This window comes from Bombus pascuorum, chromosome 2 (genome assembly GCF_905332965.1).
Source record: "Bombus pascuorum chromosome 2, iyBomPasc1.1, whole genome shotgun sequence".
Taxonomy (NCBI): domain Eukaryota; kingdom Metazoa; phylum Arthropoda; class Insecta; order Hymenoptera; family Apidae; genus Bombus; species Bombus pascuorum.
Window position 1 is genome coordinate 2,879,899 of NC_083489.1, and position 13,464 is coordinate 2,893,362.

Below are 13,464 nucleotides of genomic sequence, written 5' to 3' on the forward strand. Positions count from 1 at the left end.
ATATTTTTAGATATCATAATTTATATTATAATATTAAATTTATTTAGATTAATTCCTTATATTTTTACTTTAACAAGACATCTAATATTTAATCTATCAATATCATTTTCTATATGATTCATCAGTTACTCATCAATTAATTTTCCAATAAAAACTTTAAGATACTTAGTTCCTCTTAATTCTCCAAAATTTTCAATAAATTTTATAATAAATATTGAATTAATTAGATTAATCATTCAATCATGATCTTTATTTTGATAGAACAAAGTGGAACATACGTCATTCGATAAAATAACATAAAACGGAAAATATCGTGTATCCATTATTTCCTTATAAAAGGAAAAAAACTTTTCAGACGACCCAATATATTCCTTTGTGTGTAACAAATTTAACAAATTTGAATATAATAATATTCACGATATATGTATATATTATAATAAATACTATAATACCACAATATAACAATAGATATCGAAGGAGCCAAGAATTCAATTTAAATAATTATAGCGCCTATGGTATATGGTATAATACATAGGACATGGTAACACAGATACGATTATCACTTCCAGAAATATGAAAATTCATCCAAATTATCAGTTTTGAAGGAATCTCTTATCCAATATAAATCGCTGTCCGGTGTGCAAAGGGTTAAATTCACTGCAGAAATTCCAAAGTCACGCCGATCTCGCGAGCATTTCACGATTCACTATCGATCACGACTCGAGAAAACGATCACGCTTCGTTGCTCGTTGATTAATCGGACGCGAGACAATGACAGGTTAAAACTAGGATGAGCGTTCCTTGAACTCGTTGAATCGCCTGTCACAACCTCCGGCAGACTGAACACGTGGTAAAAACAGCCGATCAGGAGTTCGACCGGTATTACGAAAAACCGATCGAAGTTACGTAAGAAAATGACGTGTCGGTGGAACATGCAGAAGATCTTTCTTTTCTTCTCTTTTTTCCTTTTTTTTTTGCCAGACCAACGCGATATCGGTTTTTGTTTGTCTCTGTTGCTAAAATTTACAGATACACGTGTTCGACCGAGATCTGGTTCCGGTGCGATGACAATCTATGGCGAAAATCGAAGGTCAAACGATGAAATTCCGGGGCCTCGTGTAACCTAAAAAGCGACTGTCGAAATTGCCCGTTTCAATGACATTGGAAGAAGAGAAAGAACTTGCTTGAGAGAGCGCGATGATTTCAGGAAGTCGCGAATCGACAGGGTAAACGCGAGACTCAAGGTCAAGTGGCGGAAGCAAATTGACGGAAGCAAATTGACGGATGAGTGATCGTGGGCATTGGTCGTCGATGAAATATCTAAGAATGATTATCTATCGTTTTGCACGAGTCAGACTTTTTAACGCGTTCTTTGACCTCTTCAGGGACAAATTCGATACGATCGAAAAGAAGGTAACTGTTTTCGCCTGATATTATACGAATTTTATATTATACGATATTTTTTATAATATTTCATATTACCGAATAACGAAATAACGTTAAAACATGAAACGTATATGAAACTGAGATAATAATACTTCGAAGATTCTCCGAAGAATAACGTGTACGTAACGCAATTTACAAACAATGAACAAAATGCAAAGAACTATCTTGGAATATCGCAACGCGTCCTACATTTTATGGTGCTATATTTTATTTTCATATCTTTTGGAATCGTGGAATTATTTCTATCTATAGAATATATTTACATATATATATTTTTGACACTAACCTTTATAGCTGTAGAATGTGTGTCACGTTCCAGGCAAATGTCCTTCGTTATACTAATTTAATTCAGGTATCGAGAAATCTGCAAAAAATGTTGCTAAATATTTCGAGCTTGGTCGAAACTAGTTGGTTAAGCTACTAAAAATAACTGGAACGCGTATCGAGTCAACATATTGTAAATGCTTGTACATAGTGTAATTTCACTAACGGTCCATCGACAGCTGTTACGCAGACTTGATAACAGGTTTGACAAAAAAAAACTACGTGCGATATAAAACATAACAGATAATTGGCGTTTTAATTACGCCCAGTTTCACGGTGCAAAAGCGTAAAAGCATTGACATTACGCGCGCTATAGAAACGCGTAGGTCTCGTAGCCTGAGCTGTTTTCGAACGTTCCACGCGTCGATGTGCAGGATCGTCGCGATGGCGAGCTCTCGTAATTATTAAAAACCTCTCGGTGGCCTGATAGAGTGGCCTTCGTGCCACTGGCACGCTCATTGTTGGCCCGTCAATCTCACAGCAATTTCCCGCGTTCTGGAACCGAGCTCGACTTCGATTGTACACGCAGTATCGACCGTGAAGATGTTTCTAAACCAACCCTTCCAAAAAGTACGAAGTGAAGAAAAGTAAAAAAAAAAAACAATGGGGAAAAAATGGGAGAAAGAAACAGAAGTGGAGGATTTGATGTTTATAAACATGTTGATGATTAATTCAACCGGGGTCGGAGGTCGAGGAACGTTTTAATCTTTTCTACCTTCCTCTAAAACGATACTTACATTTAGAATATTTACACTGTACCAGCATATTCGTAACTAAAGAATTCTCTCAAAGAAAATCTATTTATACCTGTGATAAATAGACATTAATTATTTTTCTCGAGCAGCTGCGTGACAACACGAAGTTGCGTTACATCTCTAATTTTTGTTTTATAACAATAATTTTGTTTAGTTTTATAATATCTTTAAAGGGACTACAGTTTCTTCTCTTTTTACCGCCGCTTTGCTTCTCAGTCAAATAGTCGAATTACTCTTTTAATGAGATTTTTTATGAGAATAAACTCTTTTGGGAACTATGAATAATTAATATGATTAATACTAAGAAAACAATAATTTCAATCTCAATTTGCAAGTTTCATCGTTCTTCTCGTTTTAGGAAGTTCCTCAGTTCCGAAAACTAAACGTATAAAGTTCGAATAAAAAACTAAATACGAAATTGTGTCGTCGTTTTCGAAAGAAGCGAATCAATAGATTCTCGAGCGAATTGAAACGGTGAAACAACAGTTGTACAAGGTGCGAAATGCTAGAAAGACATCGGCGTGAAAAACACCCGGAATGAATCAACTGAGATTCGTGAGATCACAGATATCTAAATATAGCGCGATGAAAAAGGCGATGCAAATGTCGTCCGCGTACAGCAGCGAGATTTACTTACCACATTTACTCGGTTGTTGACTCGCGACAACATTTTCCTTTACGCAAGAATTACAAAGAAACCAATACGACGACCTTCCGCAAAGCGAAATCACCGTGTTACACAAACACATTCTCCCGTCTTGGATGTGGTTTTCCCGGTGAAACGAATTAATTAGAATCTTACCGTTCCGCTATCAAAATTCTGAGGATCGTGTTTATGTAAAACGCGTGATACGTAATTTTGAAACCCGATTCGTTGATCGTTTCTGAGAAGCAAAGCGGCGGTAAAAAGAGAAGAAACTGTAGTTCCTTTAAAAATATTATAAAACTAAACAAAATTATTGTTATGAAACAAAAATTAGAAATGTAACGCAACTTCGTGTTGTCACGCAGCTGCTCGAGATCGCGTTTGTAATCGATCGTAATCACGACGATACAAATATTTAACAAAATATACGATAAATTGTTTGTTTCTAACCTTTTCCGATAACTAAGCATAGTTTTCGATTAAATTCCCTCTTCTGTTCGATCCTACCGTCCAGGTGTCCTCGGATTTGTACGCTTTTTCCTCAATTCATAAAATTTAGAAAACAATCTGACCGTATAGTTAATCTTACGACAGTTGTTATTTTAATATTCCAGAATGTATGAATATGAGATTAATTAACAGCGTGTTGAATTTAAAAATTGAAAAATAAAAAAACACTCACGTTTCTCTCGTTTTATCTGCAAACGTAAAAGAAAAACAGTCATTAACCTACATAATTTTCCGCTACGATTTCACACTGAGAGTTTATTTTTCTCGGAAAAGCGCGGGACTCGATGATAAAAAATTGGATCAAAAAACATCGAGGCCGTGGTAGGCTTAACAAAACACAACGAAACGTAAAAATTCTTCGTCTTCTTTGAACGATATTTATTCGTGTTCTTCCGTCTCGGCAGATTCAAGGTACAACGAACAGGATACAGATAGATCTTTTATTACGTTACATCGATTTATACCCGATCGCGTAGAAAGAACAGTAAAAAGGAAGAAATCGAGCGGATTAGAAGAGAATCGATGGAAACGAAGTCTAAGCGGAACCCTGTCGTAGCAGCGAAACGAATTCTTCGTTATAGACACCCCTCCTGCGGTGACGCAGGATCGCAAAACGATCTACCAGTCGCTGGATAATTGGTCCTTGAGTTTGGTTCCGGGCGAGGTCGAATTGCTTTCTGTTTCGCGGCGTTAATCGCCCCGCCCGGACGTGAGTAATCGTTCAGCAATCGGTGCATGTGTTACACGGTAGTCGACTGGCCACCATACAACCATCGATGTCTATTCCACGGATGAAAAGAGAGAGGTAGAGGCATTGAACTCACCCAGACCTCATTCGATGAAAAAGTTTTGTTTCTTTTGTGGAAAAGCCCACGGGTAACCCGTTGCGGTGCTTCGTTTCACGCGATCATCTTGTCCCGTAGTTTTCAGTCTTTTTCTCCCCTCCTTTCCTTTTTTCTTCTCTTCCGCGTGTTACTTCTTTGCTCGATCGACTCTTTGGGTTAATTTCTAGCGATCAGTTAAAAAAAGAAAGGAATCTAAGAGTAAGGAATTGTGTTTTAGACTAAACGTTATAATGATGACTATGCTTTGAATATAATTATACAGTTTCGCGTGTTATATGTATTCTAGGCGTCTTTGTACCATTTTACCTTTTTGTTCCATTGGTTCTTTGGGTTAATTTCTAGCGATCAGTTAAAAAAAAAGAGAATCTAAGTGTAAAGAATTGTATTTTAGACTAAACGTTATAATGATGACTATGCTTTGAATATAATTATACAGTTTCGCGTGTTATATGTATTCTATGCGTCTTTGTACCATTTTACCTTTTTGCTCGATCGACTCTTTGGGTTAATTTCTAGCGATCAGTTAAAAAAAGAAAGAAATCTAAGCGTGAAGAATTGTGTTTTAGACTGAACGTTATAATGATGACTATGCTTTGAATATAATTATACAGTTTCGCGTGTTATATGTATTCTATGCGTCTTTGTACCATTTTACCTTTTTGTTCCATCGACTCTTTGGGTTAATTTTTAGCGATCAGTTAAAAAAAAAAAAAAGAATCTAAGCGTGAAGAATTGTGTTTTAGACTAAACGTTATAATGATGACTATGTTTTGAATATAATTATATAGTTTCGCGTGTTATATGTATTCTATGCGTCTTTGTACCATTTTACCTTTTTGTTCCATCGATTCTTTGGGTTAATTTCTAGCGATCAGTTAAAAAAAAAGAATCTAAGCGTGAAGAATTGTGTTTTAGACTGAACGTTATAATGATGACTATGCTTTGAATATAATTATATAGTTTCCCGTATTATATGTATTCTATGCGTCCTTGCACTACCAAATTTTTCGCGAAAGTATAGAACGTCGCAATCTATCGTTGCTTGTCGCGCTTCTTGTTAATTAAAAAAATTGTTTCACGAATTAAATATCGCAGTGGATGTAGTTTTCACATAATGCACATTTTTGAATATTACGTGTATTTTATAGATTCTTGCAGTTTCAGTTTTTCTCGTAAATTGACAAAAATTCACAATCTACCGATGGCATCGCGCTACTGGTTAATTAACCTGTTTCCTAAATATCATCGACGATTTGTTCCACGATCGAGTTTGATCTTTTATTTTCATCCTCCCTTCTAAGATCCAAACGAAATGGAACAACGTGCGTGACCGACGGGGCACGCGCGCGATGTCACGAATTCCCGACCTTGCGACTGAAACCTAGTAGAATTCCACGCGGAATGCAGTAGCAGTGATAACATTTCTGGTTCGCGTACGCGGAGGACGGGGGACTCGTTGCGATTTTTCTGCGGTTCCGCTTCGATTCGATTCCCGTCGACGCCGGGTTTCTTTGTGCGATCGTAAAAACAACTCCTCTCTCTTTTCATTGGCACAGTTATCGATCGATCATCTGGTCGTTATTACGCATAAATATGTTATATATTATATTATGAACATAAATTGCAATTGAAACAGTTTATCCGTCACCGTGTCGACGCGTCGATATTAGCATCGAAGTGTCGTACTTTGCTTGATAATTACGAACCGCTGATAACGATTTATAAAACGTCCAATATCGATCGTTTAAATATCAAACGACGTTATCGTTATGCAGCGGTTAGCTTTACTCGTACGCGGCCGAGATTCGCGAATGCATGTTTAATACCAGCCACTTATGAATCCCGCCGGCTTACACACCCTCGATAATGAATATTAATATGCCAGGCATTAACAGGCAACGTTAAGTATGCCTAACGGATATTACTTGCGGACGAATACCAATAGATGCGTAATAAAAGATTTTATCCGATTAAAAGCGGTCGATTAAGAAACGAGCCGTTATCTATCGCGAGTCTTGAAATCGTTTGGTGGCTGCAAACGCAGGCGTTCGCCGATATCTTTCACATTGTTTCGTACTTTGTGACGTACAGGTTCGTGCAAACGTCTCGATAAATTTTTTTACGAACGAACATAAAGATACACCGAAGTTGTTTCGAATACGCTGTTACTTCTTAAGAAACACGATTACATTACTTGTCATTATCTTTCTTATCGTTCTATCGTTATTCGTATTATTCTTCCTAACTCTGTTATATGCAACTGCATTAAAAACTTTGCGATACGATTTTTTTGTCTTTCGGTATGCACACTTACCTCTTCCTGGCCTCTTCTATTTTCTTCGAAGCTTCAATTCCTTTCTCGTCTTCTCCTACAGTTTTCGCAATTACTTCTGTACCCTTATTTTTGTTCGCATTCCGCTATGACGTATTTTAGATTCCTCCTTTCCATCCTACGTACGTGTCTTTTCCTCCATTCCTTCGCAGCGTTGATTACCTTTCATACTTTTCCCATATCTGTACCTCGTTAATAAATTTCTGTGCTTGTTCTTCGCGTTGCCTTTCAAGTACGTCGGTAACTGCTCCGTTCGAGACACTGGGCTCGAAAGACGTAGCGGCAAAGATTATTCGCCAGCGGAATGATAAACTGACAAAGAACATTTGCCACCGAATAAAAGGGTCGATAAAGATAATTTGCTCGTAAGATAAAGCGTGGCAAGAATCACTTGCTGATATATGTGACATTTATTACGAAGTGGACTATGTACAAACTGGGTGTGGGTGGTGTGAACGTTTCTGAATTGAAAGCGAGTTATCAAGCAACTAGCGAAAAACTATCGATGCACGTTAACTCTAAACTATGCGAGATGAGAGTCGTTGGTAGGGGAGTAACACGTGGATTGGTTTTTTTATACATTTTGATCTTGCAGGGATGGTGATCAGTTTAATACGATTGGTAAAACTTTCTCCGCAAGTGACCATCTCCGAGTCACTGGTACCCGAGGGTATGGAGCGGCCCGCGATGGGCTGCTCGGGAATTCCGTATAGAAGTTAAAGAGAAGGAAAGCCCAGATAGCTGCCACTGACCGAATAAGTTTTTTATGATTTCGTAGGCTTATTGGTATTAGGAAAATCAGAATTTCTTAGCATTATAAATGTAAACTCTTACCAGTATGTAAATTTATACAGATATAAACGTTAAAAACCGTAAATGAATAAAAGGATAACAACATAAATTGCGAACATGGGGTCAGCATAAGAAGAAATTCTGACTTGGTGTATAAAATTGTGTATATGATAAAACGTGCAGGATATCTGTGCGTAACACGAGAATTAATAAAAAATTTTGCAAACTAAAATTAGAAGAATTACAAAGAAGTAGACAGACATAAAGATTTCTATGTAGCATCATATTGACGATATTTACGAAATATGTGATTCCTAAAATATAATGAATTACTATTTCTTTAGCCTAAATAAACGTTTATGACTAAATGAATAAAAGAATAACAACATAAATCGCAAACATGGGATCAGCGTAAGAAGAAATTCTGACTTGGTGCATAAAATTTTATATAGAATAAAACGTGCAGGATATCTGTGCGTAACACGAGAATTAATAAAAAATCTCGATGGAAACTAAAATTAGGAGAATTACAAAGAGGCAGGCAGACATAAAGATTTCTATGTAGCACCATATTGACGATATTTACGAAATATATGATTCCTAATATGTGATGAATTACTATTTCTTTAGCTTTATAAATTTAAACTCCTACCAGTATGTAAATTTATACAGATATAAACGTTTAAAACTGTAAATGAATAAAAGGATAACAACATAAATCGCGAACATGGCATCAGCATAAGAAGAAATTCTGACTTGGTGTATAAAATTGTGTATACAATAAAACGTGCAGGATATCTGTGTGTAACACGAGGATTAATAAAAAATTTTGCAAACTAAAATTAGAAGAATTGCAAAGAAGTAGGCAGACATAAAGATTTCTATGTAGCACCATATTCACGATATTTACGAAATATGTGATTCCCAATATATGATGAATTACTATTTCTTTAGCCTAAATAAACGTTTATGACTAAATGAATAAAAGGATAACAACATAAATCGCGAACATGGGATCAGTGTAAGAAGAAATTCTGACTTGGTGTATAAAATTTTATATATAATAGAACGTGCAGAATATCTGTGCGTAACACGAGAATTAATAAATTAATAAATCTCGATGGAAACTAAAATTAGAAGAATTACAAAGAAGTAGGCAGACATAAAGATTTCTATGTAGCACCATATTGACGATATTTACGAAATATATGATTCCCTATATATGATGAATTACTATTATAAGATCGCCGTTAAAGACCTAAAACTTTCTGCACAGAACTGTATGTACGCGAGTCTGTTATCGAAAGTAATTTACAGGGGATAGGACAGTGCGCGTATACCCTTCGAAGTAAAGTGGCGAACGTGTCGACTTACCGCATTAGCACGCTTTTCGCACGTGCGATTTAAATCAGACATCGTGCGTATATCACGGCTCGATGCGAGTGCATAATTACGCGTCCACGTCAAAGTCGTAGGTCGTTGTTCGTCGTAAGAATAATCGGCCATTTGGCAAATGGGAATCACCGGTCCGCGTTGTTCCGAGCATTTCAACCTTTGATTCGATTGCGTCACGCGTTTACGTATTATACCTACTAGAAAAGTTTTCCCTGAAACTCGATTTTTCTATGTCTCCTAGAATCGAGCGGAAGAAATCTGCCACTTGTACGTGCAAGGAAAGCGTCGTTAAAATGTCACTGAACGTTGCGTTCGACTATTTGCCTATCTGGTGTGGTCGAACACTTAAACTTAAAGATTGCAACGACGGATTTCGTTGATCCTGAGTGAATTATCGATGGATCTGACAAACGAGACAGGCTTAACAAACGGTACTCCGATTAATTACGTAACCAGGCGTGGAAATTAAGAGTTGGATACCAAATGGACGAGTTTATTGCCGGCTTAATTACCATAACCGTGCCTCCGTGTTGCGTTTACAGTTCCGACGCGTTCAAGGCTCGCTTCTAGACGATCGATTTGCATTAGGAAACTAATTATCCGGATATTGTATAAGTTATTGCTTGCGTCGGATGATTATGCTACTAATAATATGATTGTAATCTCGTATCGTGTAAAGTGTATACAGTTTAAGTGTATTAGTCGACTACAATTAGCGGCTGAAAAATATCAGAACGAACGCAGAGCGGAACTAGTTGCCGACAAGCAAATAAACTGTATCTTGTGTTAAATCTTACGTATCCTTGAGCTTTTCTTGTATCGACGAAAAAAAGGTTGTTTACGGAGTATCTTAGAAACTCTGCAGGATACGCGTACATTCGTATAGATTTTCATTTCGCTTCGATTGCTCGGTACGACCGCGCTACTTGATTTTTTCTATTTAAATATCTCCTTCATTTTATCAGTTTCGGCAAAAATACCGTCAAACGAGCGAACAAACGTTCTATTTTGCGATACCACTGAAGCGATAAAAAACTAATAAGTTGACACATTCGCCTCCGCATGTGCGACGCTCTGAGATTCGTTTATATTTAATTTTAGGTTGCGTAATAAACGAATACGCGTAACAGAGATGTTTCATTAAAATAGAGATAACGCATCTTAGATAGATAAAAATATATTGCGTGACAAAAGTAGAAGAAATAAAACACGATGGGTGGCGTGTTTTTGAGAAACCGGTTTACCTAAAAGGAAAGAGAAATTGATATATTCGTTAAAGATCTCCGAATTATAAACCTAGACAATATTCCTGAAATGTACAGAAACTCGTTTAAAATTTGAAAGAAATCGATCGAATCTGGAGGAATGAAATATTTCGAGAATCTGGAGAATCTATCGTTAATCAATCTGTAATTGATTACATCTAGATAACATTTCTAACACACGTACATACCAAAGATTTAGTGAGAGAAAGTTATTAGGAAAGAAGGATCGTATTGAATCGGTAGATAGAGAAACGTAATCCCCTAAATTATCGACTTTGCCTCGTCTATTTCTTGCTAATTTCTTTCTAAAATCGGAAATACGCGACACGCGTTGCAATTTATCCGACGATTTCCCCTTCGTTTTTCTTACCTATGCGACAAGTAGGGCGACCTTAAACGCATTTCCGCGATCCTGCGTGGCAATTAACGTTTGCCGCGAGTTTCGTAGCACAATGGCGAATTTCAAACATCGCTCAACCATCGCACGTTCGAGCCATACTTTTCGAGAAACGCGCAACAAAATATATCAAACTCTTTACATGCCTGTGACGCTATATATCGATCAAGGTCTCTCGATTGTTAATGCGCGAAAAAAGACAAAGGAAACTTTTGTACTTTCCTTGGAAGCAATCGGTGTCTCGTTGCATTTATTATATTTTATAAACACATCGATCAATGGTAATCCCGAACGTCGTAATGAATCACATTGTAACGAAAAAAAAAAAAGGATGTTAGTCAGGTATCACGGGGAAAAATTGTATCCTCGCGAAACTATGCCACTTAATTGCAACGTGTTTCCTCTTAGGACGCTCTGTTAGAGTCCCCTCATTTTTTGTTTTCCCGCCTATAAGGAAAGTCTGTGGTAAAAAGATTCGAGCAACGATGGACGTCACTGACACGACGATAGGTATCGAAGATAAGGAAAATAACGGAGAACCGCCTTGTTACTTCGCTTTAATAGGAAACAGGATCATTGCGACAGTGATACGATGACTGTTGCTGCGCAAACGAGGCAGATTATATATTTGAATATACGTGTATATGCGTGTATGAGAATATGTTTGCGATGGGAAATTGCAGTGGCGAGATACCCCTGAACTTTTCGACGTGTTATTTATTTAACCGTGTTCGCAAATGCCCGAGACTAATTGAAAATTGTCTGAATTACCTGGAAATGTTTAGAACACGGGAGAAATAGTCGTTAAGAACTATAACCAGAATTATTAGCTTCGGGACGTTTCCATACAAGTTGGCGAGTGGCCATATGGAAATTTTTACAATCGTCCGTATGGAAACGGAGTAGTAGAAGGTCTTACATACACCGTATTCGCTAATGCTACTTTTCAAGCTTCATTTACTTTGTAAATCATTAATATGTACGTTAAGTAAGACATTACCAGTTGAATTTTATTCGAAAAGATATTTTAAAAATTACCATCGCGCGTGTTTTACTCGTTACGTGTGGACAGCTCGAGGATACTGACATATAATAAAATACGTATATGTATTATCTTATGTTAATAATCATCGTACGACTGTGAATGGCACAATTCTTGCGTTGAAACGTCACATAAACGTACATGTGACATATTGGTGTTAGGCGCGCCGTAAATATTTTTATCTAAGAATTTTCTATCATCTATCCCAGATTCCTAATATTGAAACGTCTCGAATAATAAATATCTCGATAGTATGCGCGTTGTATTTCGTAAAGTCACAAGGTGCGCGTAATAAGTGAAAACACCTAAGTAATTAACATTTCTCGTTGACAATCCTTTGCCACGATTCTCTCGTTGTTTCGTTATTTTTCGTTCAAACATGTCGATACTCTGCACACTTTGACATACGTGACACGTTCTTGTTAACGAATCTCTTCATTCACGAGGAACGTCGATCGTCCCACTCGTATTTTTACGCAGATCTTTATATTCCATTGGTGCAGGCAAAATTCGTGCAACGAAGAGAAAATGAATAAATTAATAACAAAATAAATATTATTCAAAAACTATATTTTAAACCTAATTATTGTGTTTTATTAATATTCATTACTTTTTTAATATTTATATTACTAATTATAACAAAAATTTGTTTTATTAAAAATAAAAATCTTCGAACAAGAGTAGCGTTACCAAATCCAATGTCAATTAATTGTGTCAATTAATTAATCGATTAATGTTAATTAAAAATAAAAGTCTTCGAACCAGAGTAGCGTTACCAAATTCAATGTCAATTTTTACCATAATCTTTTTATCAGAATTGGAATACGCGCGAAACAATAGGAGGACCGCTGCTGTAAACGTTCTATCGCATCGGCAAACAAATAGAAAGCGAAAAGATTATAATAACGTATACTTGGTAACTCGGCGCGTCGTCTTAACTTACAAATTAATCAAACTTAACAAACTGACGTTCGTATGACAGTGCGATAAGACGTAAGAACAGGAGAAGGGGCTATCAAAATCAGAATATAACGTAAATTGCTTTGAGCGGTATACCTGTTGAAAGAACACGAATTACACCCGTAAGCCAGAACTTTCCTAACAGGATCTTTCAGATTTTAGACGCCGTTCTTTAATAAACTCGAGAAATTGTAGGAAAGTGATAAGATGTCGCAAGCAGCAGTTTACTTTGTTACGTTAGGTACTTTGCAAAATTTTCAAAGGGAAAATAATTTAAGATCCATCGTAGCTGCTATAAATAAATTTATAAATAGAAGGAAGTTGTTTCCTTCTTAAACTGAGAAAACGTAAAACGAACTCGATCGATTCGTTGTTCGAGAGGTTGAATTGTGCGAGACTTTCAAATCCCAAACGTAGAGGAGCATTGTTCCTTGAATATCGCTTCGTCTACCGGGATCGTGGAATACCTCGTTTACGCGTTCTCCTCCCATTGACGCAAGATTTATCTAATGGAAAAGAGGAAAAGAAAAAAGAGAGAAAAAAAAGACAGGGATAGAAAAATGAAAAAATAGGTATGCGCGTATGTACGAATCGAACGTGCAGACCGGTTTATGGGACTCGGTAATTCGAGAACCGCTGGATTACGCGTCTTGTTGCCCTGACGTAGAGCAAGTGCCACTCCGTTTCCGTGCTCTTAGAGCGGCCTTGATGCATGAAAGTAAGATCTCGTCTCATTTAGAACACCACGACGATAG